Source organism: Pungitius pungitius, unplaced genomic scaffold (assembly GCF_949316345.1).
Source record: "Pungitius pungitius unplaced genomic scaffold, fPunPun2.1 scaffold_24, whole genome shotgun sequence".
In the NCBI taxonomy this organism is placed as follows: domain Eukaryota; kingdom Metazoa; phylum Chordata; class Actinopteri; order Perciformes; family Gasterosteidae; genus Pungitius; species Pungitius pungitius.
Window position 1 is genome coordinate 478,505 of NW_026909886.1, and position 22,779 is coordinate 501,283.

The window sequence follows — 22,779 nt, forward strand, 5'->3', positions numbered from 1 at the left end:
TTACCTTCAGGTTTTAGGAACCTCTCTTGCCAATCCTAAGAACTGCTTCAATTTTAGAAAAAGGAGCTCTTCTGATTATCTTTGACACGTTTTAAAGGATTAGGAAAAAGATAAAAAGCAGCTTACGGCCATACCTCTCTGGTTCCGCCCGATCTCGTCTGATCTCGGAAGCTAAGCAGAGCAGGGCCTGGTTAGTACCTGGATGGAAGACCGCCTGGGAATCCCAGGTGCCGTAAGCTTTTTCACTTCTCTCTGGAAGCCGCCGAGCGCCGCAGATTGTACACCTACAAATTACAAAAAGTATATCACATTGTCGAAGAGATGCATGTTTAGTGTTGTTTTAACGTTGGATATATAAGGAACTTAGACAATATCATCAAAAATGATTCCGTTTCATGGTTGCTAAATTAGTGTTGATCAACATTTAACAATTGGCATACTTTTGTTTGTAATTTAGCCGTTCAAATACAGGTGCTAACCCAACATGTTAGAATTGCCAGTGAAGAAAAGTAAAGTTACCTTCAGGTTTTAGGAACCTCTCTTGCCAATCCTAAGAACTGCTTCAATTTTAGAAAAAGAAACTCTTCTGATTATCTTTGACACGTTTTAAAGGATTAGGAAAAAGGTAAAAAGCAGCTTACGGCCATACCTCTCTGGTTCCGCCCGATCTCGTCTGATCTCGGAAGCTAAGCAGAGCAGGGCCTGGTTAGTACCTGGATGGAAGACCGCCTGGGAATCCCAGGTGCCGTAAGCTTTTTCACTTCTCTCTCCGAAAGCCGCCCAGCGCCGCAGATTGTAGACCTACACAATTGTAAAAAGCATTTCACATTGTAGAAGAGATGCAATAGGAAGAAGATGAAAGGTGGCTTACGTCCATACCATCGTCAGGCCATTTGAGGTGGCGGGGACTGCAATGGCCATCCACCGATTGGCTGGGACTCCTGGGCGGGTCTTCTCTAGTCCATCCAATTTTCGGCATAGGATGTCACAGCCTTCTTTGCATACCCTAATTTAACCCACACAAAGATGCCAACGGCAGGCGTGACATAATTTTTTGACGCATTATAAAGGATTAGGAAAAAGATAAAGAGCAGCTTACGGCCTTACCTCTCTGGTTCCGCCCGATCTCGTCTGATCTCGGAAGCTAAGCAGAGCAGGGCCTGGTTAGTACCTGGATGGAAGACCGCCTGGGAATCCCAGGTGCCGTAAGCTTTTTCACTTCTCTCTCCGAAAGCCGCCCAGCGCCGCAGATTGTACACCTACAAATTACAAAAAGTATATCACATTGTCGAAGAGATGCATGTTTAGTGTTGTTTTAACGTTGGATATATAAGGAACTTAGACAATATCATCAAAATTGATTCCGTTTCATGGTTGCTAAATTAGTGTTGATCAACATTTAACAATTGGCATACTTTTGTTTGTAATTTAGCCGTTGAAATACAGGTGCTAACCCAACATGTTAGAATTGCCAGTGAAGAAAAGTAAAGTTACCTTCAGGTTTTAGGAACCTCTCTTGCCAATCCTAAGAACTGCTTCAATTTTAGAAAAACAAACTCTTCTGATTATCTTTGACACGTTTTAAAGGATTAGGAAAAAGATAAAAAGCAGCTTACGGCCATACCTCTCTGGTTCCGCCCGATCTCGTCTGATCTCGGAAGCTAAGCAGAGCAGGGCCTGGTTAGTACCTGGATGGAAGACCGCCTGGGAATCCCAGGTGCCGTAAGCTTTTTCACTTCTCTCTGGAAGCCGCCGAGCGCCGCAGATTGTACACCTACAAATTACAAAAAGTATATCACATTGTCGAAGAGATGCATGTTTAGTGTTGTTTTAACGTTGGATATATAAGGAACTTAGACAATATCATCAAAATTGATTCCGTTTCATGGTTGCTAAATTAGTGTTGATCAACATTTAACAATTGGCATACTTTTGTTTGTAATTTAGCCGTTGAAATACAGGTGCTAACCCAACATGTTAGAATTGCCAGTGAAGAAAAGTAAAGTTACCTTCAGGTTTTAGGAACCTCTCTTGCCAATCCTAAGAACTGCTTCAATTTTAGAAAAAGGAGCTCTTCTGATTATCTTTGACACGTTTTAAAGGATTAGGAAAAAGATAAAAAGCAGCTTTCGGCCATACCTCTCTGGTTCCGCCCGATCTCGTCTGATCTCGGAAGCTAAGCAGAGCAGGGCCTGGTTAGTACCTGGATGGAAGACCGCCTGGGAATCCCAGGTGCCGTAAGCTTTTTCACTTCTCTCTGGAAGCCGCCGAGCGCCGCAGATTGTACACCTACAAATTACAAAAAGTATATCACATTGTCGAAGAGATGCATGTTTAGTGTTGTTTTAACGTTGGATATATAAGGAACTTAGACAATATCATCAAAATTGATTCCGTTTCATGGTTGCTAAATTAGTGTTGATCAACATTTAACAATTGGCATACTTTTGTTTGTAATTTAGCCGTTGAAATACAGGTGCTAACCCAACATGTTAGAATTGCCAGTGAAGAAAAGTAAAGTTACCTTCAGGTTTTAGGAACCTCTCTTGCCAATCCTAAGAACTGCTTCAATTTTAGAAAAAGAAACTCTTCTGATTATCTTTGACACGTTTTAAAGGATTAGGAAAAAGGTAAAAAGCAGCTTACGGCCATACCTCTCTGGTTCCGCCCGATCTCGTCTGATCTCGGAAGCTAAGCAGAGCAGGGCCTGGTTAGTACCTGGATGGAAGACCGCCTGGGAATCCCAGGTGCCGTAAGCTTTTTCACTTCTCTCTCCGAAAGCCGCCCAGCGCCGCAGATTGTACACCTACACAATTGTAAAAAGCATTTCACATTGTAGAAGAGATGCAATAGGAAGAAGATGAAAGGTGGCTTACGTCCATACCATCGTCAGGCCATTTGAGGTGGCGGGGACTGCAATGGCCATCCACCGATTGGCTGGGACTCCTGGGCGGGTCTTCTCTAGTCCATCCAATTTTCGGCATAGGATGTCACAGCCTTCTTTGCATACCCTTATTTAACCCACACAAAGATGCCAACGGCAGGCGTGACATAATTTTTTGACGCATTATAAAGGATTAGGAAAAAGATAAAAAGCAGCTTACGGCCATACCTCTCTGGTTCCGCCCGATCTCGTCTGATCTCGGAAGCTAAGCAGAGCAGGGCCTGGTTAGTACCTGGATGGAAGACCGCCTGGGAATCCCAGGTGCCGTAAGCTTTTTCACTTCTCTCTCCGAAAGCCGCCCAGCGCCGCAGATTGTACACCTACAAATTACAAAAAGTATATCACATTGTCGAAGAGATGCATGTTTAGTGTTGTTTTAACGTTGGATATATAAGGAACTTAGACAATATCATCAAAAATGATTCCGTTTCATGGTTGCTAAATTAGTGTTGATCAACATTTAACAATTGGCATACTTTTGTTTGTAATTTAGCCGTTGAAATACAGGTGCTAACCCAACATGTTAGAATTGCCAGTGAAGAAAAGTAAAGTTACCTTCAGGTTTTAGGAACCTCTCTTGCCAATCCTAAGAACTGCTTCAATTTTAGAAAAAGGAGCTCTTCTGATTATCTTTGACACGTTTTAAAGGATTAGGAAAAAGATAAAAAGCAGCTTACGGCCATACCTCTCTGGTTCCGCCCGATCTCGTCTGATCTCGGAAGCTAAGCAGAGCAGGGCCTGGTTAGTACCTGGATGGAAGACCGCCTGGGAATCCCAGGTGCCGTAAGCTTTTTCACTTCTCTCTGGAAGCCGCCGAGCGCCTTGATTGTACACCTACAAATTACAAAAAGTATATCACATTGTCGAAGAGATGCATGTTTAGTGTTGTTTTAACGTTGGATATATAAGGAACTTAGACAATATCATCAAAAATGATTCCGTTTCATGGTTGCTAAATTAGTGTTGATCAACATTTAACAATTGGCATACTTTTGTTTGTAATTTAGCCGTTCAAATACAGGTGCTAACCCAACATGTTAGAATTGCCAGTGAAGAAAAGTAAAGTTACCTTCAGGTTTTAGGAACCTCTCTTGCCAATCCTAAGAACTGCTTCAATTTTAGAAAAAGAAACTCTTCTGATTATCTTTGACACGTTTTAAAGGATTAGGAAAAAGGTAAAAAGCAGCTTACGGCCATACCTCTCTGGTTCCGCCCGATCTCGTCTGATCTCGGAAGCTAAGCAGAGCAGGGCCTGGTTAGTACCTGGATGGAAGACCGCCTGGGAATCCCAGGTGCCGTAAGCTTTTTCACTTCTCTCTCCGAAAGCCGCCCAGCGCCGCAGATTGTACACCTACACAATTGTAAAAAGCATTTCACATTGTAGAAGAGATGCAATAGGAAGAAGATGAAAGGTGGCTTACGTCCATACCATCGTCAGGCCATTTGAGGTGGCGGGGACTGCAATGGCCATCCACCGATTGGCTGGGACTCCTGGGCGGGTCTTCTCTAGTCCATCCAATTTTCGGCATAGGATGTCACAGCCTTCTTTGCATACCCTAATTTAACCCACACAAAGATGCCAACGGCAGGCGTGACATAATTTTTTGACGCATTATAAAGGATTAGGAAAAAGATAAAGAGCAGCTTACGGCCTTACCTCTCTGGTTCCGCCCGATCTCGTCTGATCTCGGAAGCTAAGCAGAGCAGGGCCTGGTTAGTACCTGGATGGAAGACCGCCTGGGAATCCCAGGTGCCGTAAGCTTTTTCACTTCTCTCTCCGAAAGCCGCCCAGCGCCGCAGATTGTACACCTACAAATTACAAAAAGTATATCACATTGTCGAAGAGATGCATGTTTAGTGTTGTTTTAACGTTGGATATATAAGGAACTTAGACAATATCATCAAAATTGATTCCGTTTCATGGTTGCTAAATTAGTGTTGATCAACATTTAACAATTGGCATACTTTTGTTTGTAATTTAGCCGTTGAAATACAGGTGCTAACCCAACATGTTAGAATTGCCAGTGAAGAAAAGTAAAGTTACCTTCAGGTTTTAGGAACCTCTCTTGCCAATCCTAAGAACTGCTTCAATTTTAGAAAAACAAACTCTTCTGATTATCTTTGACACGTTTTAAAGGATTAGGAAAAAGATAAAAAGCAGCTTACGGCCATACCTCTCTGGTTCCGCCCGATCTCGTCTGATCTCGGAAGCTAAGCAGAGCAGGGCCTGGTTAGTACCTGGATGGAAGACCGCCTGGGAATCCCAGGTGCCGTAAGCTTTTTCACTTCTCTCTGGAAGCCGCCGAGCGCCGCAGATTGTACACCTACAAATTACAAAAAGTATATCACATTGTCGAAGAGATGCATGTTTAGTGTTGTTTTAACGTTGGATATATAAGGAACTTAGACAATATCATCAAAATTGATTCCGTTTCATGGTTGCTAAATTAGTGTTGATCAACATTTAACAATTGGCATACTTTTGTTTGTAATTTAGCCGTTGAAATACAGGTGCTAACCCAACATGTTAGAATTGCCAGTGAAGAAAAGTAAAGTTACCTTCAGGTTTTAGGAACCTCTCTTGCCAATCCTAAGAACTGCTTCAATTTTAGAAAAACAAACTCTTCTGATTATCTTTGACACGTTTTAAAGGATTAGGAAAAAGATAAAAAGCAGCTTACGGCCATACCTCTCTGGTTCCGCCCGATCTCGTCTGATCTCGGAAGCTAAGCAGAGCAGGGCCTGGTTAGTACCTGGATGGAAGACCGCCTGGGAATCCCAGGTGCCGTAAGCTTTTTCACTTCTCTCTGGAAGCCGCCGAGCGCCGCAGATTGTACACCTACAAATTACAAAAAGTATATCACATTGTCGAAGAGATGCATGTTTAGTGTTGTTTTAACGTTGGATATATAAGGAACTTAGACAATATCATCAAAATTGATTCCGTTTCATGGTTGCTAAATTAGTGTTGATCAACATTTAACAATTGGCATACTTTTGTTTGTAATTTAGCCGTTGAAATACAGGTGCTAACCCAACATGTTAGAATTGCCAGTGAAGAAAAGTAAAGTTACCTTCAGGTTTTAGGAACCTCTCTTGCCAATCCTAAGAACTGCTTCAATTTTAGAAAAAGGAGCTCTTCTGATTATCTTTGACACGTTTTAAAGGATTAGGAAAAAGATAAAAAGCAGCTTTCGGCCATACCTCTCTGGTTCCGCCCGATCTCGTCTGATCTCGGAAGCTAAGCAGAGCAGGGCCTGGTTAGTACCTGGATGGAAGACCGCCTGGGAATCCCAGGTGCCGTAAGCTTTTTCACTTCTCTCTGGAAGCCGCCGAGCGCCGCAGATTGTACACCTACAAATTACAAAAAGTATATCACATTGTCGAAGAGATGCATGTTTAGTGTTGTTTTAACGTTGGATATATAAGGAACTTAGACAATATCATCAAAATTGATTCCGTTTCATGGTTGCTAAATTAGTGTTGATCAACATTTAACAATTGGCATACTTTTGTTTGTAATTTAGCCGTTGAAATACAGGTGCTAACCCAACATGTTAGAATTGCCAGTGAAGAAAAGTAAAGTTACCTTCAGGTTTTAGGAACCTCTCTTGCCAATCCTAAGAACTGCTTCAATTTTAGAAAAAGAAACTCTTCTGATTATCTTTGACACGTTTTAAAGGATTAGGAAAAAGGTAAAAAGCAGCTTACGGCCATACCTCTCTGGTTCCGCCCGATCTCGTCTGATCTCGGAAGCTAAGCAGAGCAGGGCCTGGTTAGTACCTGGATGGAAGACCGCCTGGGAATCCCAGGTGCCGTAAGCTTTTTCACTTCTCTCTCCGAAAGCCGCCCAGCGCCGCAGATTGTACACCTACACAATTGTAAAAAGCATTTCACATTGTAGAAGAGATGCAATAGGAAGAAGATGAAAGGTGGCTTACGTCCATACCATCGTCAGGCCATTTGAGGTGGCGGGGACTGCAATGGCCATCCACCGATTGGCTGGGACTCCTGGGCGGGTCTTCTCTAGTCCATCCAATTTTCGGCATAGGATGTCACAGCCTTCTTTGCATACCCTTATTTAACCCACACAAAGATGCCAACGGCAGGCGTGACATAATTTTTTGACGCATTATAAAGGATTAGGAAAAAGATAAAAAGCAGCTTACGGCCATACCTCTCTGGTTCCGCCCGATCTCGTCTGATCTCGGAAGCTAAGCAGAGCAGGGCCTGGTTAGTACCTGGATGGAAGACCGCCTGGGAATCCCAGGTGCCGTAAGCTTTTTCACTTCTCTCTCCGAAAGCCGCCCAGCGCCGCAGATTGTACACCTACAAATTACAAAAAGTATATCACATTGTCGAAGAGATGCATGTTTAGTGTTGTTTTAACGTTGGATATATAAGGAACTTAGACAATATCATCAAAAATGATTCCGTTTCATGGTTGCTAAATTAGTGTTGATCAACATTTAACAATTGGCATACTTTTGTTTGTAATTTAGCCGTTGAAATACAGGTGCTAACCCAACATGTTAGAATTGCCAGTGAAGAAAAGTAAAGTTACCTTCAGGTTTTAGGAACCTCTCTTGCCAATCCTAAGAACTGCTTCAATTTTAGAAAAAGGAGCTCTTCTGATTATCTTTGACACGTTTTAAAGGATTAGGAAAAAGATAAAAAGCAGCTTACGGCCATACCTCTCTGGTTCCGCCCGATCTCGTCTGATCTCGGAAGCTAAGCAGAGCAGGGCCTGGTTAGTACCTGGATGGAAGACCGCCTGGGAATCCCAGGTGCCGTAAGCTTTTTCACTTCTCTCTGGAAGCCGCCGAGCGCCTTGATTGTACACCTACAAATTACAAAAAGTATATCACATTGTCGAAGAGATGCATGTTTAGTGTTGTTTTAACGTTGGATATATAAGGAACTTAGACAATATCATCAAAAATGATTCCGTTTCATGGTTGCTAAATTAGTGTTGATCAACATTTAACAATTGGCATACTTTTGTTTGTAATTTAGCCGTTCAAATACAGGTGCTAACCCAACATGTTAGAATTGCCAGTGAAGAAAAGTAAAGTTACCTTCAGGTTTTAGGAACCTCTCTTGCCAATCCTAAGAACTGCTTCAATTTTAGAAAAAGAAACTCTTCTGATTATCTTTGACACGTTTTAAAGGATTAGGAAAAAGGTAAAAAGCAGCTTACGGCCATACCTCTCTGGTTCCGCCCGATCTCGTCTGATCTCGGAAGCTAAGCAGAGCAGGGCCTGGTTAGTACCTGGATGGAAGACCGCCTGGGAATCCCAGGTGCCGTAAGCTTTTTCACTTCTCTCTCCGAAAGCCGCCCAGCGCCGCAGATTGTACACCTACACAATTGTAAAAAGCATTTCACATTGTAGAAGAGATGCAATAGGAAGAAGATGAAAGGTGGCTTACGTCCATACCATCGTCAGGCCATTTGAGGTGGCGGGGACTGCAATGGCCATCCACCGATTGGCTGGGACTCCTGGGCGGGTCTTCTCTAGTCCATCCAATTTTCGGCATAGGATGTCACAGCCTTCTTTGCATACCCTAATTTAACCCACACAAAGATGCCAACGGCAGGCGTGACATAATTTTTTGACGCATTATAAAGGATTAGGAAAAAGATAAAGAGCAGCTTACGGCCTTACCTCTCTGGTTCCGCCCGATCTCGTCTGATCTCGGAAGCTAAGCAGAGCAGGGCCTGGTTAGTACCTGGATGGAAGACCGCCTGGGAATCCCAGGTGCCGTAAGCTTTTTCACTTCTCTCTCCGAAAGCCGCCCAGCGCCGCAGATTGTACACCTACAAATTACAAAAAGTATATCACATTGTCGAAGAGATGCATGTTTAGTGTTGTTTTAACGTTGGATATATAAGGAACTTAGACAATATCATCAAAATTGATTCCGTTTCATGGTTGCTAAATTAGTGTTGATCAACATTTAACAATTGGCATACTTTTGTTTGTAATTTAGCCGTTGAAATACAGGTGCTAACCCAACATGTTAGAATTGCCAGTGAAGAAAAGTAAAGTTACCTTCAGGTTTTAGGAACCTCTCTTGCCAATCCTAAGAACTGCTTCAATTTTAGAAAAACAAACTCTTCTGATTATCTTTGACACGTTTTAAAGGATTAGGAAAAAGATAAAAAGCAGCTTACGGCCATACCTCTCTGGTTCCGCCCGATCTCGTCTGATCTCGGAAGCTAAGCAGAGCAGGGCCTGGTTAGTACCTGGATGGAAGACCGCCTGGGAATCCCAGGTGCCGTAAGCTTTTTCACTTCTCTCTGGAAGCCGCCGAGCGCCGCAGATTGTACACCTACAAATTACAAAAAGTATATCACATTGTCGAAGAGATGCATGTTTAGTGTTGTTTTAACGTTGGATATATAAGGAACTTAGACAATATCATCAAAATTGATTCCGTTTCATGGTTGCTAAATTAGTGTTGATCAACATTTAACAATTGGCATACTTTTGTTTGTAATTTAGCCGTTGAAATACAGGTGCTAACCCAACATGTTAGAATTGCCAGTGAAGAAAAGTAAAGTTACCTTCAGGTTTTAGGAACCTCTCTTGCCAATCCTAAGAACTGCTTCAATTTTAGAAAAAGGAGCTCTTCTGATTATCTTTGACACGTTTTAAAGGATTAGGAAAAAGATAAAAAGCAGCTTACGGCCATACCTCTCTGGTTCCGCCCGATCTCGTCTGATCTCGGAAGCTAAGCAGAGCAGGGCCTGGTTAGTACCTGGATGGAAGACCGCCTGGGAATCCCAGGTGCCGTAAGCTTTTTCACTTCTCTCTGGAAGCCGCCGAGCGCCTTGATTGTACACCTACAAATTACAAAAAGTATATCACATTGTCGAAGAGATGCATGTTTAGTGTTGTTTTTTAACGTTGGATATATAAGGAACTTAGACAATATCATCAAAAATGATTCCGTTTCATGGTTGCTAAATTAGTGTTGATCAACATTTAACAATTGGCATACTTTTGTTTGTAATTTAGCCGTTCAAATACAGGTGCTAACCCAACATGTTAGAATTGCCAGTGAAGAAAAGTAAAGTTACCTTCAGGTTTTAGGAACCTCTCTTGCCAATCCTAAGAACTGCTTCAATTTTAGAAAAAGAAACTCTTCTGATTATCTTTGACACGTTTTAAAGGATTAGGAAAAAGGTAAAAAGCAGCTTACGGCCATACCTCTCTGGTTCCGCCCGATCTCGTCTGATCTCGGAAGCTAAGCAGAGCAGGGCCTGGTTAGTACCTGGATGGAAGACCGCCTGGGAATCCCAGGTGCCGTAAGCTTTTTCACTTCTCTCTCCGAAAGCCGCCCAGCGCCGCAGATTGTAGACCTACACAATTGTAAAAAGCATTTCACATTGTAGAAGAGATGCAATAGGAAGAAGATGAAAGGTGGCTTACGTCCATACCATCGTCAGGCCATTTGAGGTGGCGGGGACTGCAATGGCCATCCACCGATTGGCTGGGACTCCTGGGCGGGTCTTCTCTAGTCCATCCAATTTTCGGCATAGGATGTCGCAGCCTTCTTTGCATACCCTAATTTAACCCACACAAAGATGCCAACGGCAGGCGTGACATAATTTTTTGACGCATTATAAAGGATTAGGAAAAAGATAAAGAGCAGCTTACGGCCATACCTCTCTGGTTCCGCCCGATCTCGTCTGATCTCGGAAGCTAAGCAGAGCAGGGCCTGGTTAGTACCTGGATGGAAGACCGCCTGGGAATCCCAGGTGCCGTAAGCTTTTTCACTTCTCTCTCCGAAAGCCGCCCAGCGCCGCAGATTGTACACCTACAAATTACAAAAAGTATATCACATTGTCGAAGAGATGCATGTTTAGTGTTGTTTTAACGTTGGATATATAAGGAACTTAGACAATATCATCAAAATTGATTCCGTTTCATGGTTGCTAAATTAGTGTTGATCAACATTTAACAATTGGCATACTTTTGTTTGTAATTTAGCCGTTGAAATACAGGTGCTAACCCAACATGTTAGAATTGCCAGTGAAGAAAAGTAAAGTTACCTTCAGGTTTTAGGAACCTCTCTTGCCAATCCTAAGAACTGCTTCAATTTTAGAAAAACAAACTCTTCTGATTATCTTTGACACGTTTTAAAGGATTAGGAAAAAGATAAAAAGCAGCTTACGGCCATACCTCTCTGGTTCCGCCCGATCTCGTCTGATCTCGGAAGCTAAGCAGAGCAGGGCCTGGTTAGTACCTGGATGGAAGACCGCCTGGGAATCCCAGGTGCCGTAAGCTTTTTCACTTCTCTCTGGAAGCCGCCGAGCGCCGCAGATTGTACACCTACAAATTACAAAAAGTATATCACATTGTCGAAGAGATGCATGTTTAGTGTTGTTTTAACGTTGGATATATAAGGAACTTAGACAATATCATCAAAATTGATTCCGTTTCATGGTTGCTAAATTAGTGTTGATCAACATTTAACAATTGGCATACTTTTGTTTGTAATTTAGCCGTTGAAATACAGGTGCTAACCCAACATGTTAGAATTGCCAGTGAAGAAAAGTAAAGTTACCTTCAGGTTTTAGGAACCTCTCTTGCCAATCCTAAGAACTGCTTCAATTTTAGAAAAAGGAGCTCTTCTGATTATCTTTGACACGTTTTAAAGGATTAGGAAAAAGATAAAAAGCAGCTTACGGCCATACCTCTCTGGTTCCGCCCGATCTCGTCTGATCTCGGAAGCTAAGCAGAGCAGGGCCTGGTTAGTACCTGGATGGAAGACCGCCTGGGAATCCCAGGTGCCGTAAGCTTTTTCACTTCTCTCTGGAAGCCGCCGAGCGCCGCAGATTGTACACCTACAAATTACAAAAAGTATATCACATTGTCGAAGAGATGCATGTTTAGTGTTGTTTTAACGTTGGATATATAAGGAACTTAGACAATATCATCAAAAATGATTCCGTTTCATGGTTGCTAAATTAGTGTTGATCAACATTTAACAATTGGCATACTTTTGTTTGTAATTTAGCCGTTCAAATACAGGTGCTAACCCAACATGTTAGAATTGCCAGTGAAGAAAAGTAAAGTTACCTTCAGGTTTTAGGAACCTCTCTTGCCAATCCTAAGAACTGCTTCAATTTTAGAAAAACAAACTCTTCTGATTATCTTTGACACGTTTTAAAGGATTAGGAAAAAGATAAAAAGCAGCTTACGGCCATACCTCTCTGGTTCCGCCCGATCTCGTCTGATCTCGGAAGCTAAGCAGAGCAGGGCCTGGTTAGTACCTGGATGGAAGACCGCCTGGGAATCCCAGGTGCCGTAAGCTTTTTCACTTCTCTCTCCGAAAGCCGCCCAGCGCCGCAGATTGTACACCTACACAATTGTAAAAAGCATTTCACATTGTAGAAGAGATGCAATAGGAAGAAGATGAAAGGTGGCTTACGTCCGTACCATCGTCAGGCCATTTGAGGTGGCGGGGACTGCAATGGCCATCCACCGATTGGCTGGGACTCCTGGGCGGGTCTTCTCTAGTCCATCCAATTTTCGGCATAGGATGTCACAGCCTTCTTTGCATACCCTTATTTAACCCACACAAAGATGCCAACGGCAGGCGTGACATAATTTTTTGACGCATTATAAAGGATTAGGAAAAAGATAAAGAGCAGCTTACGGCCATACCTCTCTGGTTCCGCCCGATCTCGTCTGATCTCGGAAGCTAAGCAGAGCAGGGCCTGGTTAGTACCTGGATGGAAGACCGCCTGGGAATCCCAGGTGCCGTAAGCTTTTTCACTTCTCTCTGGAAGCCGCCGAGCGCCGCAGATTGTACACCTACAAATTACAAAAAGTATATCACATTGTCGAAGAGATGCATGTTTAGTGTTGTTTTAACGTTGGATATATAAGGAACTTAGACAATATAATCAAAAATGATTCCGTTTCATGGTTGCTAAATTAGTGTTGATCAACATTTAACAATTGGCATACTTTTGTTTGTAATTTAGCCGTTGAAATACAGGTGCTAACCCAACATGTTAGAATTGCCAGTGAAGAAAAGTAAAGTTACCTTCAGGTTTTAGGAACCTCTCTTGCCAATCCTAAGAACTGCTTCAATTTTAGAAAAAGAAACTCTTCTGATTATCTTTGACACGTTTTAAAGGATTAGGAAAAAGGTAAAAAGCAGCTTACGGCCATACCTCTCTGGTTCCGCCCGATCTCGTCTGATCTCGGAAGCTAAGCAGAGCAGGGCCTGGTTAGTACCTGGATGGAAGACCGCCTGGGAATCCCAGGTGCCGTAAGCTTTTTCACTTCTCTCTCCGAAAGCCGCCCAGCGCCGCAGATTGTACACCTACACAATTGTAAAAAGCATTTCACATTGTAGAAGAGATGCAATAGGAAGAAGATGAAAGGTGGCTTACGTCCATACCATCGTCAGGCCATTTGAGGTGGCGGGGACTGCAATGGCCATCCACCGATTGGCTGGGACTCCTGGGCGGGTCTTCTCTAGTCCATCCAATTTTCGGCTTAGGATGTCACAGCCTTCTTTGCATACCCTTATTTAACCCACACAAAGATGCCAACGGCAGGCGTGACATAATTTTTTGACGCATTATAAAGGATTAGGAAAAAGATGAAGAGCAGCTTACGGCCATACCTCTCTGGTTCCGCCCGATCTCGTCTGATCTCGGAAGCTAAGCAGAGCAGGGCCTGGTTAGTACCTGGATGGAAGACCGCCTGGGAATCCCAGGTGCCGTAAGCTTTTTCACTTCTCTCTCCGAAATCCGCCCAGCGCCGCAGATTGTACACCTACACAATTGTAAAAAGCATTTCACATTGTAGAAGAGATGCAATAGGAAGAAGATGAAAGGTGGCTTACGTCCGTACCATCGTCAGGCCATTTGAGGTGGCGGGGACTGCAATGGCCATCCACCGATTGGCTGGGACTCCTGGGCGGGTCTTCTCTAGTCCATCCAATTTTCGGCATAGGATGTCACAGCCTTCTTTGCATACCCTTATTTAACCCACACAAAGATGCCAACGGCAGGCGTGACATAATTTTTTGACGCATTATAAAGGATTAGGAAAAAGATAAAGAGCAGCTTACGGCCATACCTCTCTGGTTCCGCCCGATCTCGTCTGATCTCGGAAGCTAAGCAGAGCAGGGCCTGGTTAGTACCTGGATGGAAGACCGCCTGGGAATCCCAGGTGCCGTAAGCTTTTTCACTTCTCTCTGGAAGCCGCCGAGCGCCGCAGATTGTACACCTACAAATTACAAAAAGTATATCACATTGTCGAAGAGATGCATGTTTAGTGTTGTTTTAACGTTGGATATATAAGGAACTTAGACAATATAATCAAAAATGATTCCGTTTCATGGTTGCTAAATTAGTGTTGATCAACATTTAACAATTGGCATACTTTTGTTTGTAATTTAGCCGTTGAAATACAGGTGCTAACCCAACATGTTAGAATTGCCAGTGAAGAAAAGTAAAGTTACCTTCAGGTTTTAGGAACCTCTCTTGCCAATCCTAAGAACTGCTTCAATTTTAGAAAAAGAAACTCTTCTGATTATCTTTGACACGTTTTAAAGGATTAGGAAAAAGGTAAAAAGCAGCTTACGGCCATACCTCTCTGGTTCCGCCCGATCTCGTCTGATCTCGGAAGCTAAGCAGAGCAGGGCCTGGTTAGTACCTGGATGGAAGACCGCCTGGGAATCCCAGGTGCCGTAAGCTTTTTCACTTCTCTCTCCGAAAGCCGCCCAGCGCCGCAGATTGTACACCTACACAATTGTAAAAAGCATTTCACATTGTAGAAGAGATGCAATAGGAAGAAGATGAAAGGTGGCTTACGTCCATACCATCGTCAGGCCATTTGAGGTGGCGGGGACTGCAATGGCCATCCACCGATTGGCTGGGACTCCTGGGCGGGTCTTCTCTAGTCCATCCAATTTTCGGCTTAGGATGTCACAGCCTTCTTTGCATACCCTTATTTAACCCACACAAAGATGCCAACGGCAGGCGTGACATAATTTTTTGACGCATTATAAAGGATTAAGAAAAAGATAAAGAGCAGCTTACGGCCATACCTCTCTGGTTCCGCCCGATCTTGTTTGTAGGCTCAGCCCCCAGCAGGAAGCAGGAAGTGAACGCAGAGGCCGATTTGTTTGGCGCTTGACTCCATTTCGGGGCTCTCTTCTGAACAGTTTTTTTTTCAAATGCCCTAAAGCTTCTTTGTTGGAGTTTTTTTTGGCAATACAAAGTTTTAATACCCCCAGCAGTTTTGTACTGTTTGGGGGTAAGAGTATCTTTTCCCTTCCCTAAATATGTTGGACCAACATGATGAACAGACAATGAACGGACAAACGGAATCCCAAAGGAATAGTGGTATGGAATCAAGCAGTGGAGTGACCGAGGACGGTGTGGAAAAAAACAACAAGAAGCTCACGGTTGGTGTGGAGCTGGAAGGGGGAAGCAGCGTCGGTGCAATGGAATTGATGAAATGTGTGCGGCAATTGTGTGGTGGTCTGATGGCATGCCGTGTGGTGGGCCACAACAGATATGAAATGACAATGAGCCACCCGAAGGGAAAGGAGAGACTACTGGAGGGCTTCAAAATGGGAGAAACAAGGATCCACGCACGGGAGCTGTGCAACAACGAGCTGGTGGTGTCTTTTCTAAACCTGCCGTTCTACATCGAAGACTCCGAGATCCACGCCAAACTGTCAAGCTGGGGTGTGTCGGCAGCTTCGCCAATCAAAAGGCGGATGTGGCCTGGGACAAATGTCGCTGACGGGACACGTTTCCTAAAGGTAAAATTCAATGATCATGTCCAGTCCCTGCCGTATTCTACGAAGTTCAGTACTGCTCTGGGTGCAGAATACTTTAGAGTGATACACGACAAACAAATGAAAGTATGCAGGATGTGTATCCAACCTGGGCATATCATGAGAGAATGCCCGGAGTTTCAGTGCCATAAGTGTGGAGTCCAGGGGCACTTTGCTAGAGAATGCAAAAAAAATAACAACAAATGTAGCTTATGCTATAACAGTATGGAGGAATGCATATGCAACCAGAGTGAGAGTGAATCAATCATGATAGACAATGAAACTATAGAGTCTGGGGAGGATAACATTGGGACGTCGGGGGACGAGAGTGTTATAGGAGGGGGGGGGGTGGAGAGTAAACTGGAGAAGGAGGGGGAAAAAGAACTCTCAGAAGAGGTTGATGAAGGAAGGGCTGAGACGAAGACAACGGGAGGAGCAGGATTACACAAAAGTGCCAAGGGGGACATGGGAAGGGAAAAGTTGGAGAAGAGTGTACTGGTGACATCGACAAGCGGAAAAGGTGTGAGGACACTCTCAGGGCAGTGTGTACCATCAGCTCAAGAAGTCCCAGCTAAAAACCTATTACTACCAATGGTGACGGACCCGGTGCCTACAAGACAGCCGGATAAAAGGCTGCACAGCGACTCTGATGACCCTCATCCTAAAACCGACCCGGACATGGATTTTGAGAAGGCGAAGGTTTTAAGAAATAGAGCCGAGGAGAGAAAAGCAAAGGCCATGGCTAAGAAAAAACTGAAAAACAAAAATAACTAGATGGGATACACTTTCATATACTTTACAATGATGGCTTCCTTGGGTTTCCAAATTACTTCTCTGAATGCCAACGGGCTTCGAAATAAAAATAAACTGGACTCAACCTTAAAACAACTCAAATCAGAAATAATATGCTTCCAGGAAACAAATTGGGATGTTACTTTAAGGGAAAATGTGATCAAACAGTGGGGTGGGAAGGTCATCTCAAATGAGGGAACCCCAAACTCTTGTGGTGTGGCCTCACTCTTTCAAGCCAATATCTTCAAAACCATAAACGAGGTTCATAGGGATAGAGAGGGAAGGGTATTGGTCATTGATTTCTGCATGGAAAACGATACATATAGGCTGATAAATGTGTATGCACCAAATGGAGAAGGGGAAAGAAAAAGTTTCTTTAAAAATCTAGAAAAATGGTGTAATGAAAACACTTTTGTAATTGGGGATTTTAATGTGGTCCTAATGGAAAAAGATTTGTCAAAAAACAATGTCTATAGAAATGATTCGAGTAGAAGTACACTGAAAAGAGTAATGAATAACTGCAATATGATAGATATTTGGAGGATATTAAATAAAAACAAAACCAGATTTTCAAGAAGACAAGCTGTAGAAGGAAAATTGAAGCAGTCAAGAATTGATTTCTGCTTAGTGGCTTCAGGTGTGGTTAAACATATAACATCTTGCGAATACTACTTTTACTCTGGGAGCGATCACGCTTCAGTGACAGTGTGTGTGGGAGGTGCGAGAAGGAAGAGGGGAGGGGGTTTATGGTGTCTAAATATAAGTCACCTGAAAAACGACATTTTTAAAAAAAAAATTGAAAGGTATTTAGCAAGGGCGACGCACGATATGGCTTTTGTAGATGACGTGTTTTGCTTTTGGGAGGATGTTAAAGAAAAACTAAAAAAGATGTGTATAAGGTTCAGCAAAAGCAAAAACTGGGAGAATAAAAGACAGGAAAGAGAGTTAATTCTCCTCCTGCACAACGAAATAGAAAAATGTGAAGAAGATCCAAATTATAACAGCGAAAAATATGAACTGTATAAAACCAGAATAACTGAACTGGAAAAAAAAAGATGTGCGGGTGCAATAATACGGAGTAGAGCAAAATATATAACTGAAGGAGAAAGATGCACAGCTTTCTTTCTAGGTCTAGAAAAAACAAATCAAGAGAAGACGTACATCTCTAGCCTTGAAAATTCCAGGGGAGAAACAGAAGAAGAAACCGAAGGCATTTTGAGAACCATACAGGGTTACTATCAAAAATTATTTGAAAGTGAAGGGATTGTGACTAGTGAAATAAATGAAGTAGTAAATAAAATAACTAATAAACTAGAAGATAATGACAGTGTGTGGTGTGAGATGCCGCTCTCACTGAGCGAAATAGAACAGGCCATAATGAAGCTAAATAAAAATAAAAGCCCGGGGGCAGATGGTTTGCCGGCCGAGTTCTTTCAAGAATTCAAGGAAACGCTGGGGCCACTTTTGCTGACACTCTATGAACGGATGGACGCTGAGCAGAGGGCTCCAGCATCATTTACGGAGGGGATAGTCACTCTGATATTCAAAAAAGGGGAGAAAAAGCAGCTGTCCAACTACAGACCGATCAGTTTGCTTAACACAGACTATAAAATATTCACAAAAATACTGGCAAACAGATTAAAAACTGTAATAAACTCAATAATAGGAACGACGCAGGCTTACAGCATTCCGGGGAGGGACATCTCAGACACCATTAACACAATCAGAGATACAGTAAACTGTTTAAATAGAGAGGGGGGGATTCTGTTAGGAGTAGACCTAGAGAAGGCTTTTGATAGAGTGGAACATCCCTTTCTGTGGGCGGTGCTGGAGCGCTATGGTTTTGGACCAATATTTATAAAACGAATCCAAATGATGTACAGCGGAGCGAAAAGTAGGGTGAAATGTAATGGATTACTGACTAATAGTTTTGTGCTAGGACGATCAGTGAGACAGGGTTGCCCGCTGTCGGCGCTGCTATACAGCCTGGTGGCGGAGCCCCTGGCCTATACTATAAATAATGACGACCTAATAAAGGGAATCTGGACACCGGCAGGAAACCAAATTAAAATAATGCAATATGCAGATGATGTAAATATTTGTGTGAAAACTAGTAGCTGCATAAACAAAGTATTAGAACATATAAAGAAATATGAAAGAGCCTCAGGCGCAAAAATTAATACAAAAAAAACAGAGCTGATGGTCTTCGGGCCATGCAATGTCCCAGCTGATATGTGGGGTTTTAAAAAAATAGAGGACGAAAGGAAAATCCTGGGTATTTATATAGGAAAAAATGAAAAGGGTGCAACGGACAAAACATGGAAGGAGGTTTTGGGAAAAATTAAAAACCTGCTAAATTTATGGTATGCAAGAGGCCTCGCTTTGAAAGGAAAGGTAATAGTAGTAAATGCCCTGATACTGTCCAAAATTAATCACATTCTGGGGTCCTGTGAGCTGCCCACCTGGGTGTTCAATGGGCTCAATGCAGCCGTTGCCACTTTTTTTTGGAAAGGAAAGGGAAATTCAATTGCTCGCAAGACGTTAATAGCTAACAAAAGGGAGGGGGGTTTAGCTTTGATTGATGTAAGTGTAAAAAGAGACGCACTGAGGGTAAAATTAATAGGGAGATTTTTAAATACAAAAAGGCAGCTGCCCGGTAGAGATTTCCTGGCAGGCCTCCTGGAAGGGTACGGAGAGAGAAGTGTGTATAACCTATGTGCCCTCTCTCCAGCACACGTAAGGGCGGGTCTGTCGGGGTTCTACAGGGAAGTGCTGGAGGCTTGGGACAAAATTATGCCCCACCTCACACCTGACGTTAAAGGAAAGATGCAAGTGCTAAAATTACCTTTCCTATCAAGCCCGGGGTTTGTTGGGGGTGGGAGGCTGATTACGAGTTGCCACTTGTTGCAGGCAGGTTTAACAGCCGTAGGGAGTGTGTGTGGAACAAACGGCAGTTTTGATTTAGGAAAAGTAAAAGGAAAACTCATGGCATGTGGAAGTAAATATGCACCGGCAAGAATAAAAGACATAGGGAGAATATTTGATCAATGTATGGGTCATGAATGGAAAGAAAGAATGAATGAAGTGGCAGAGCAGGACAGGGCACTGGGTTTTACGCTGTGTGTTAAAGAAAAACAAAAGAATATAGTTGAAGTAAAAACAAAAACTTTCTACAGCATCCTAATAAAAAAACATATAGTTAAACCAGCAGCAGAAAAGGCATGGGAAAAAGTCTTCCCAAAGGATACGGCATACTCAATATGGACAAATCTTGAATTCAGCCTCATCCCCCCAGAAGTCTACAGCTCTGAGTTCAAGATAAGGCACAGGAAATATTTTACAGGAATTGTCTTGCACCAGATACACAAGGAAAAATTCTCAAGAATGTGTTCTGTGTGTGAAACGGAAGAAGAGGATTTTGAGCACCTTATTTGGTCTTGTACAGCACTCAGAACCTTTAGAGAATACATAAGAGAGCTTCTAACAAAGGGTTGTGGAGTAAAAATGACGAGGGGAACATCATGGGACTGGACCTGGTGTTTCGGACTGCCAAAGAATGCTGGAGGCCGGAGGATGGATATCGCCAACGCATGCCTGGCATTTGCTAGAAGAGCAGTGCTGCTGAGAAGAAACCTTGCCCTCTTCGAGGGAAAAAAAACGGACGTTGAGACTCTTTTCAAGAGCAATATAAAAGCATACTGGAAAACTATATATGCATTCAAAAAAGATCTGCTCAAGGAATGGATGGACGAAAATAATCTCTTGTTTCAGGAGGACAATGACAAAGATCTTATCTTTCGGTTTTAAATGTTTTTCTTGTGTGCCTTAACTTGTTGTCGTTGCGCACTTCTTTTTTTGGTTTTGTTTGGAAAAAGATATGGCTAATAAGGCAAAACTTTCTACTGCCGAGTGAAGAAAAGGAAAAAAAAAAAAAAAAAAAAAAAAAAAAAAATCCTATAATGTGATTTTGTTCTCATCTTAAAGACCCTGATTGCTGATGTTCAGGAAATTATTAAATAATAATGTATATAGTGAATATGTAAACAATGTAAAAAATGATTTTTGGAAAATGTATTTTTTATAATAAAAGGAAAAAAAAAAAAAAAAAAAAAGTTCCGCCCGATCTCGTCTGATCTCGGAAGCTAAGCAGAGCAGGGCCTGGTTAGTACCTGGATGGAAGACCGCCTGGGAATCCCAGGTGCCGTAAGCTTTTTCACTTCTCTCTCCGAAAGCCGCCCAGCGCCGCAGATTGTACACCTACACAATTGTAAAAAGCATTTCACATTGTAGAAGAGATGCAATAGGAAGAAGATGAAAGGTGGCTTACGTCCATACCATCGTCAGGCCATTTGAGGTGGCGGGGACTGCAATGGCCATCCACCGATTGGCTGGGACTCCTGGGCGGGTCTTCTCTAGTCCATCCAATTTTTGGCATAGGATGTCACAGCCTTCTTTGCATACCCTTATTTAACCCACACAAAGATGCCAACGGCAGGCGTGACATAATTTTTTGACGCATTATAAAGGATTAGGAAAAAGATAAAAAGCAGCTTACGGCCATACCTCTCTGGTTCCGCCCGATCTCGTCTGATCTCGGAAGCTAAGCAGAGCAGGGCCTGGTTAGTACCTGGATGGAAGACCGCCTGGGAATCCCAGGTGCCGTAAGCTTTTTCACTTCTCTCTGGAAGCCGCCGAGCGCCGCAGATTGTACACCTACAAATTACAAAAAGTATATCACATTGTCGAAGAGATGCATGTTTAGTGTTGTTTTAACGTTGGATATATAAGGAACTTAGACAATATCATCAAAAATGATTCCGTTTCATGGTTGCTAAATTAGTGTTGATCAACATTTAACAATTGGCATACTTTTGTTTGTAATTTAGCCGTTCAAATACAGGTGCTAACCCAACATGTTAGAATTGCCAGTGAAGAAAAGTAAAGTTACCTTCAGGTTTTAGGAACCTCTCTTGCCAATCCTAAGAACTGCTTCAATTTTAGAAAAAGAAACTCTTCTGATTATCTTTGACACGTTTTAAAGGATTAGGAAAAAGATAAAAAGCAGCTTACGGCCATACCTCTCTGGTTCCGCCCGATCTCGTCTGATCTCGGAAGCTAAGCAGAGCAGGGCCTGGTTAGTACCTGGATGGAAGACCGCCTGGGAATCCCAGGTGCCGTAAGCTTTTTCACTTCTCTCTCCGAAATCCGCCCAGCGCCGCAGATTGTACACCTACACAATTGTAAAAAGCATTTCACATTGTAGAAGAGATGCAATAGGAAGAAGATGAAAGGTGGCTTACGTCCGTACCATCGTCAGGCCATTTGAGGTGGCGGGGACTGCAATGGCCATCCACCGATTGGCTGGGACTCCTGGGCGGGTCTTCTCTAGTCCATCCAATTTTCGGCATAGGATGTCACAGCCTTCTTTGCATACCCTTATTTAACCCACACAAAGATGCCAACGGCAGGCGTGACATAATTTTTTGACGCATTATAAAGGATTAGGAAAAAGATAAAGAGCAGCTTACGGCCATACCTCTCTGGTTCCGCCCGATCTCGTCTGATCTCGGAAGCTAAGCAGAGCAGGGCCTGGTTAGTACCTGGATGGAAGACCGCCTGGGAATCCCAGGTGCCGTAAGCTTTTTCACTTCTCTCTGGAAGCCGCCGAGCGCCGCAGATTGTACACCTACAAATTACAAAAAGTATATCACATTGTCGAAGAGATGCATGTTTAGTGTTGTTTTAACGTTGGATATATAAGGAACTTAGACAATATAATCAAAAATGATTCCGTTTCATGGTTGCTAAATTAGTGTTGATCAACATTTAACAATTGGCATACTTTTGTTTGTAATTTAGCCGTTGAAATACAGGTGCTAACCCAACATGTTAGAATTGCCAGTGAAGAAAAGTAAAGTTACCTTCAGGTTTTAGGAACCTCTCTTGCCAATCCTAAGAACTGCTTCAATTTTAGAAAAAGAAACTCTTCTGATTATCTTTGACACGTTTTAAAGGATTAGGAAAAAGGTAAAAAGCAGCTTACGGCCATACCTCTCTGGTTCCGCCCGATCTCGTCTGATCTCGGAAGCTAAGCAGAGCAGGGCCTGGTTAGTACCTGGATGGAAGACCGCCTGGGAATCCCAGGTGCCGTAAGCTTTTTCACTTCTCTCTCCGAAAGCCGCCCAGCGCCGCAGATTGTACACCTACACAATTGTAAAAAGCAT

The 22,779-nt window shown here is 42.9% G+C and overlaps 34 non-coding genes across 34 annotated transcripts; all 34 read left to right on the top strand.

Moving 5' to 3' along the window:
- Positions 1-120: 120 nt before the first annotated feature.
- Positions 121-239, top strand: LOC134119499 (5S ribosomal RNA). The gene has a single exon (XR_009951052.1). It is a non-coding gene; the product is annotated as a 5S ribosomal RNA (ribosomal RNA).
- Positions 240-635: 396 nt separating this feature from the next.
- On the top strand, positions 636-754 carry LOC134119500 (5S ribosomal RNA). The gene has a single exon (XR_009951053.1). It is a non-coding gene; the product is annotated as a 5S ribosomal RNA (ribosomal RNA).
- A 339-nt stretch (positions 755-1,093) lies between these two features.
- On the top strand, positions 1,094-1,212 carry LOC134118782 (5S ribosomal RNA). The gene has a single exon (XR_009950343.1). It is a non-coding gene; the product is annotated as a 5S ribosomal RNA (ribosomal RNA).
- Positions 1,213-1,610: 398 nt separating this feature from the next.
- On the top strand, positions 1,611-1,729 carry LOC134119501 (5S ribosomal RNA). Its single transcript, XR_009951054.1, has one exon. It is a non-coding gene; the product is annotated as a 5S ribosomal RNA (ribosomal RNA).
- Positions 1,730-2,125: 396 nt separating this feature from the next.
- LOC134118816 (5S ribosomal RNA) lies at positions 2,126-2,244 on the top strand. The gene has a single exon (XR_009950377.1). It is a non-coding gene; the product is annotated as a 5S ribosomal RNA (ribosomal RNA).
- A 396-nt stretch (positions 2,245-2,640) lies between these two features.
- Positions 2,641-2,759, top strand: LOC134119503 (5S ribosomal RNA). The gene has a single exon (XR_009951056.1). It is a non-coding gene; the product is annotated as a 5S ribosomal RNA (ribosomal RNA).
- A 339-nt stretch (positions 2,760-3,098) lies between these two features.
- LOC134119504 (5S ribosomal RNA) lies at positions 3,099-3,217 on the top strand. Its single transcript, XR_009951057.1, has one exon. It is a non-coding gene; the product is annotated as a 5S ribosomal RNA (ribosomal RNA).
- Positions 3,218-3,615: 398 nt separating this feature from the next.
- LOC134119505 (5S ribosomal RNA) lies at positions 3,616-3,734 on the top strand. Its single transcript, XR_009951058.1, has one exon. It is a non-coding gene; the product is annotated as a 5S ribosomal RNA (ribosomal RNA).
- A 395-nt stretch (positions 3,735-4,129) lies between these two features.
- LOC134119506 (5S ribosomal RNA) lies at positions 4,130-4,248 on the top strand. Its single transcript, XR_009951059.1, has one exon. It is a non-coding gene; the product is annotated as a 5S ribosomal RNA (ribosomal RNA).
- Positions 4,249-4,587: 339 nt separating this feature from the next.
- LOC134118783 (5S ribosomal RNA) lies at positions 4,588-4,706 on the top strand. The gene has a single exon (XR_009950344.1). It is a non-coding gene; the product is annotated as a 5S ribosomal RNA (ribosomal RNA).
- A 398-nt stretch (positions 4,707-5,104) lies between these two features.
- On the top strand, positions 5,105-5,223 carry LOC134119507 (5S ribosomal RNA). The gene has a single exon (XR_009951060.1). It is a non-coding gene; the product is annotated as a 5S ribosomal RNA (ribosomal RNA).
- Positions 5,224-5,619: 396 nt separating this feature from the next.
- Positions 5,620-5,738, top strand: LOC134119508 (5S ribosomal RNA). The gene has a single exon (XR_009951061.1). It is a non-coding gene; the product is annotated as a 5S ribosomal RNA (ribosomal RNA).
- A 396-nt stretch (positions 5,739-6,134) lies between these two features.
- On the top strand, positions 6,135-6,253 carry LOC134118818 (5S ribosomal RNA). Its single transcript, XR_009950379.1, has one exon. It is a non-coding gene; the product is annotated as a 5S ribosomal RNA (ribosomal RNA).
- A 396-nt stretch (positions 6,254-6,649) lies between these two features.
- Positions 6,650-6,768, top strand: LOC134119509 (5S ribosomal RNA). The gene has a single exon (XR_009951062.1). It is a non-coding gene; the product is annotated as a 5S ribosomal RNA (ribosomal RNA).
- Positions 6,769-7,107: 339 nt separating this feature from the next.
- Positions 7,108-7,226, top strand: LOC134119510 (5S ribosomal RNA). Its single transcript, XR_009951063.1, has one exon. It is a non-coding gene; the product is annotated as a 5S ribosomal RNA (ribosomal RNA).
- Positions 7,227-7,624: 398 nt separating this feature from the next.
- Positions 7,625-7,743, top strand: LOC134119511 (5S ribosomal RNA). Its single transcript, XR_009951064.1, has one exon. It is a non-coding gene; the product is annotated as a 5S ribosomal RNA (ribosomal RNA).
- Positions 7,744-8,138: 395 nt separating this feature from the next.
- On the top strand, positions 8,139-8,257 carry LOC134119512 (5S ribosomal RNA). Its single transcript, XR_009951065.1, has one exon. It is a non-coding gene; the product is annotated as a 5S ribosomal RNA (ribosomal RNA).
- Positions 8,258-8,596: 339 nt separating this feature from the next.
- LOC134118784 (5S ribosomal RNA) lies at positions 8,597-8,715 on the top strand. The gene has a single exon (XR_009950345.1). It is a non-coding gene; the product is annotated as a 5S ribosomal RNA (ribosomal RNA).
- Positions 8,716-9,113: 398 nt separating this feature from the next.
- LOC134119514 (5S ribosomal RNA) lies at positions 9,114-9,232 on the top strand. The gene has a single exon (XR_009951067.1). It is a non-coding gene; the product is annotated as a 5S ribosomal RNA (ribosomal RNA).
- Positions 9,233-9,628: 396 nt separating this feature from the next.
- LOC134119515 (5S ribosomal RNA) lies at positions 9,629-9,747 on the top strand. The gene has a single exon (XR_009951068.1). It is a non-coding gene; the product is annotated as a 5S ribosomal RNA (ribosomal RNA).
- A 397-nt stretch (positions 9,748-10,144) lies between these two features.
- Positions 10,145-10,263, top strand: LOC134119516 (5S ribosomal RNA). The gene has a single exon (XR_009951069.1). It is a non-coding gene; the product is annotated as a 5S ribosomal RNA (ribosomal RNA).
- Positions 10,264-10,602: 339 nt separating this feature from the next.
- Positions 10,603-10,721, top strand: LOC134119517 (5S ribosomal RNA). Its single transcript, XR_009951070.1, has one exon. It is a non-coding gene; the product is annotated as a 5S ribosomal RNA (ribosomal RNA).
- A 398-nt stretch (positions 10,722-11,119) lies between these two features.
- On the top strand, positions 11,120-11,238 carry LOC134119518 (5S ribosomal RNA). The gene has a single exon (XR_009951071.1). It is a non-coding gene; the product is annotated as a 5S ribosomal RNA (ribosomal RNA).
- Positions 11,239-11,634: 396 nt separating this feature from the next.
- Positions 11,635-11,753, top strand: LOC134119520 (5S ribosomal RNA). The gene has a single exon (XR_009951073.1). It is a non-coding gene; the product is annotated as a 5S ribosomal RNA (ribosomal RNA).
- A 396-nt stretch (positions 11,754-12,149) lies between these two features.
- LOC134119521 (5S ribosomal RNA) lies at positions 12,150-12,268 on the top strand. The gene has a single exon (XR_009951074.1). It is a non-coding gene; the product is annotated as a 5S ribosomal RNA (ribosomal RNA).
- Positions 12,269-12,607: 339 nt separating this feature from the next.
- LOC134119522 (5S ribosomal RNA) lies at positions 12,608-12,726 on the top strand. Its single transcript, XR_009951075.1, has one exon. It is a non-coding gene; the product is annotated as a 5S ribosomal RNA (ribosomal RNA).
- Positions 12,727-13,122: 396 nt separating this feature from the next.
- Positions 13,123-13,241, top strand: LOC134119523 (5S ribosomal RNA). Its single transcript, XR_009951076.1, has one exon. It is a non-coding gene; the product is annotated as a 5S ribosomal RNA (ribosomal RNA).
- A 339-nt stretch (positions 13,242-13,580) lies between these two features.
- On the top strand, positions 13,581-13,699 carry LOC134119524 (5S ribosomal RNA). Its single transcript, XR_009951077.1, has one exon. It is a non-coding gene; the product is annotated as a 5S ribosomal RNA (ribosomal RNA).
- Positions 13,700-14,038: 339 nt separating this feature from the next.
- Positions 14,039-14,157, top strand: LOC134119526 (5S ribosomal RNA). Its single transcript, XR_009951079.1, has one exon. It is a non-coding gene; the product is annotated as a 5S ribosomal RNA (ribosomal RNA).
- Positions 14,158-14,553: 396 nt separating this feature from the next.
- On the top strand, positions 14,554-14,672 carry LOC134119527 (5S ribosomal RNA). Its single transcript, XR_009951080.1, has one exon. It is a non-coding gene; the product is annotated as a 5S ribosomal RNA (ribosomal RNA).
- Positions 14,673-21,104: 6,432 nt separating this feature from the next.
- LOC134119528 (5S ribosomal RNA) lies at positions 21,105-21,223 on the top strand. The gene has a single exon (XR_009951081.1). It is a non-coding gene; the product is annotated as a 5S ribosomal RNA (ribosomal RNA).
- A 396-nt stretch (positions 21,224-21,619) lies between these two features.
- LOC134119529 (5S ribosomal RNA) lies at positions 21,620-21,738 on the top strand. The gene has a single exon (XR_009951082.1). It is a non-coding gene; the product is annotated as a 5S ribosomal RNA (ribosomal RNA).
- Positions 21,739-22,077: 339 nt separating this feature from the next.
- LOC134119530 (5S ribosomal RNA) lies at positions 22,078-22,196 on the top strand. Its single transcript, XR_009951083.1, has one exon. It is a non-coding gene; the product is annotated as a 5S ribosomal RNA (ribosomal RNA).
- A 396-nt stretch (positions 22,197-22,592) lies between these two features.
- LOC134119531 (5S ribosomal RNA) lies at positions 22,593-22,711 on the top strand. Its single transcript, XR_009951084.1, has one exon. It is a non-coding gene; the product is annotated as a 5S ribosomal RNA (ribosomal RNA).
- Positions 22,712-22,779: the final 68 nt, after the last annotated feature.